A 3,451-nucleotide genomic window follows, 5' to 3' on the forward strand; every position below is an offset into this window, starting at 1 on the left:
AAAGATAGCATCATGTTTCCCTTGCTACTGAAAATTCCCAAACATTCTAGTAATTCATTATTATTTATGTGCCAGAAACATGTCGAGGATAATTGGAGCTACCAAATTGCCCGTAGATGTGCATGTGTGAGTGAATGCAATGGGCCCTGCAATGGGTTGGTGCCCCATCATGAGCTGATCCCTGTCTTGCACCTGTAGCTCCCAGGATAGGCTCTGAACCCCCCCCCCCCGTGATCCTCAATAGGATAAGCGGGTACAGAAAATTGATGGATGGATTATTTAAGTAAAAGCTCCATCTCTATCTTGACAGAGTGTGTGTGTGTGTGTGTGTGTGTGTATAGTTGGTGACTGCCTGTGTGTGCGACACAGTCGGACATGATTGGGTCCCGTTGGCGCTGTTTTGGCCGAGTGAGCGTGAAGCTAGCCAGTAATATTGAGTTCTCTCATTGGGCTGTATGTCACCTGTCACCTCTGGTCATGCCAGTGTGTTCCAGTGCCGAAGGTTCACTGGCCTAGCCTGGCACTACTTTTTTTTTGCCATGGCTTGGTGTGTATCCATCTTTATATGCATGTGTTATGCCACTCTGATTCACTGATTAACTGCAAGCATCTCTATTCTAGATCATGGATTTTATCTGACAGTATTATTATAGATTGTTGTACCACATGATTGGTTAGAAATCCCATAAAGTCCCATCAACAGACTAATTATGCTGCATAAACTGTATATTTATTATGATTTTGGTATAGCTAGGGGGGGAACATGGCAAAGTCCTGTTGAATTCCCCAAATTCTTAATCCTACTTTTTAATATAAAAATATTTTGTCCGTGGATCTTCTCCCAGAAACATTATTTTGTATTTTTATTGGTCAGTCCCATAACATTTTTCACCAAGTTAAGATAGAACTCTTATTGTCCGCACAAATGTTATATTTAAAGCCCAGAAAACACATGGTACTGTCATTTCACCTTTGTTCAGTTATAATACAGTGACGTTCAAGTGCTCAGTGGCATCACTCTTCATCCAGCGCTTTATTCTTTGACCAGGAAACACCAACTGTCTCGTAGCTACTGGCCAAACTTAAAATAATCAGATATGACTGATGGGCTGCAGCTGAATGGAACAGTTGTGCCTTTGGCCAGGTCCCTCTACCCAGCTGCCGACAGCCGTGAGCTGGGGGGTGGGGGGGCGCAGGTCTTTGCCTTTCACCAGCTGTCACGCACACCGGCCTTTCAATGCCTCTTTCAGCTTCCGTCTCTGCCCCGACGAAGGAGGAACACAATTCCTTCTCACTCGTGCGGTTTCTGCAAGCAGGTGAGGCAGCAGAGTCCACTGGGCTCATATTTATAATAAAAAGGACACAAAATAATCAGTTTGACTGTGTTACCTGAGATCTGAGCTATTAAAATCCTAAAACAAATTTACTTAAATACCATCGCAGGCAGACATAAATGTTGATCATCACAGAAAATTAATATACACGAAAAGTTTGACCTTTTCTGTTACTAGATATCAAGACCATAGCCTTGCAATCAACATTGGGGGAGGCCAAACCTACCAAGGTAATTATAATACGTGTCCCCCCCCCCCCAATATGTATTACAATTACAGCCTTGGTAGAGATATATATATATATATATAAAGAAGACATGTTTTCAGCTCTGCGTACAGATACTCAGAAAACTGATGCAGGGTGTGACACACTGGCGAATGCCAGCCAGGAAAAACGATTGGGCGTTTCGAAGAATTTTCCAGTTCTTACGAGCTATTTTAGAAAATAAGGAAATAAAGAACTGAACAAACCGAACCCATTTTCAGCAATAAATCTGCACATTGTTTCAGGTCTCTTGCAAAACAGTCTGATTTGTTCTCTCCTCTTCTAAGCCACAGTGACTTTTTTGGTATTTTGTGTTTATTTTATGAGGTAGCAAAGAACATAGTGTTTGAGAAAAAACCCGTGTGTTATAACTGATTCAATTTTATTTGAAGTTTACATTCTCTGTAGGATGGAGCATTTTAAATTCTTTTGTCCAGGTGTTTAGAATCGTTAGGCAGAAATTGACCTTCCATGGCCACTGAAAAACAAAATAGTTTATGCAAGGTCTCTGTTGACAGAACTGTGAAGTATTTCACAAATTCGATAAGCAGTTTATAACTTCCTGCTGCACACTCGCCTGTCCAGTATGTGGTGAAACTTAAATTTTTGTCATAGAATCGGCCTTAACAAAAGAAGGGAAATAGTCAAGGATGTTTCAAAATTCAGGTATGCTCTGTTTACTGAAAGCTAAATGAATGCTTCGCGTATAAGCAGGGATGCACATAACTGGTACTTGTTAACCTTTAAAAGCGATACGTGTGCCAATTGATTGTTGTAACAGCGCAAATGCGTATGCATTTTATGTGAAGAAATTAACGTGCATTTTAACCTTTATACCGCAAATGAAGTACGATTTAGCATAATGAGGTTTAAATGCACAATAATTAATTTTATGTGCATTTGTGCTACTACACAATCAATTGCTCCATGTATCGCTTTTAAAACAAAGGGAGCCGAATTAATTGAAATTTTTAGTTCAGATACCATCCCATCTACACGATGTCATATGGCCAGAGCGCAGAGCTTAGTGTTGGTCAGAACCATTCCTGTGGAATCAGGGTTGAGCCAGGGGACTCCCCAGCTGTTAAGGGTCTTCTGCCGTTTGCTTGTGGGATTGACATTTGGGATTATGGGGGTGGAACACAGGTGTCCAGCGACGTGCACGTGTGTCACAGATGGCCATGAGTACATGTCACAGTGATAGATTCAGCTACCGCTATGGACAGCCATTCCCACGCAGACACACACAGGCAGCAGGCCTAGTTTGTTAATATCAAACGTAACTGTGATATTGCCGCATTCTTTGCCTGTCTCACTCCCTTATGTTAGACTAAACGTTTCCTGTGAAAATACATACATTATTAGCTAATTTCTGCAATAAGTTGAAAAAATGTCTCCAGTGAGTTGTAAATTGTGCTCACTACAGAGTGTCACACCCTCGTGTCTGGAGTACGTGCTGAATTCAGATGCGCATAATCTGGACGACACCCATGATCCAGCCTGGTCTGTTCCATGATGTTCTCCTTGAAGGACCACACCGGCCTGCAAGGCTGGTTAGCCAAGGTGAGGTCTCTCCAGGGTGGCTTCTCTACCCCTCACTGACAATGCTTTTGTGTTGCATAACAGAAATGCTCTGCCCCCCCCCGCCCCCACCCCACCCCACCCCACCCCACCCCCCACAGTCTGCCTGCAGGCACCCAGCAACATAACTTCCAGCTGTTCAGGTGAACATAAAGACAAGCGTATAGAATTCCACAGATGCTGGCCGAGATACAAAAGGCGGTTTCATTGCCCTACTGATGTAATTTCTTGGTGGGGCCTTTTTTTTTGTTAACAAAACAGCATACCTCAA

The 3,451-nt window shown here is 42.7% G+C and overlaps 1 long non-coding RNA gene across 1 annotated transcript; it reads left to right on the top strand.

The window, feature by feature from the left end:
* Positions 1-1,243: 1,243 nt before the first annotated feature.
* On the top strand, positions 1,244-3,133 carry LOC111846314 (uncharacterized). The gene is made up of 3 exons (XR_002838859.2): positions 1,244-1,316; positions 1,512-1,564; positions 3,026-3,133. It is a non-coding gene; the product is annotated as an uncharacterized lncRNA (long non-coding RNA).
* Positions 3,134-3,451: the final 318 nt, after the last annotated feature.

The sequence above is a fragment of the Paramormyrops kingsleyae genome, chromosome 10 (assembly GCF_048594095.1).
Source record: "Paramormyrops kingsleyae isolate MSU_618 chromosome 10, PKINGS_0.4, whole genome shotgun sequence".
In the NCBI taxonomy this organism is placed as follows: domain Eukaryota; kingdom Metazoa; phylum Chordata; class Actinopteri; order Osteoglossiformes; family Mormyridae; genus Paramormyrops; species Paramormyrops kingsleyae.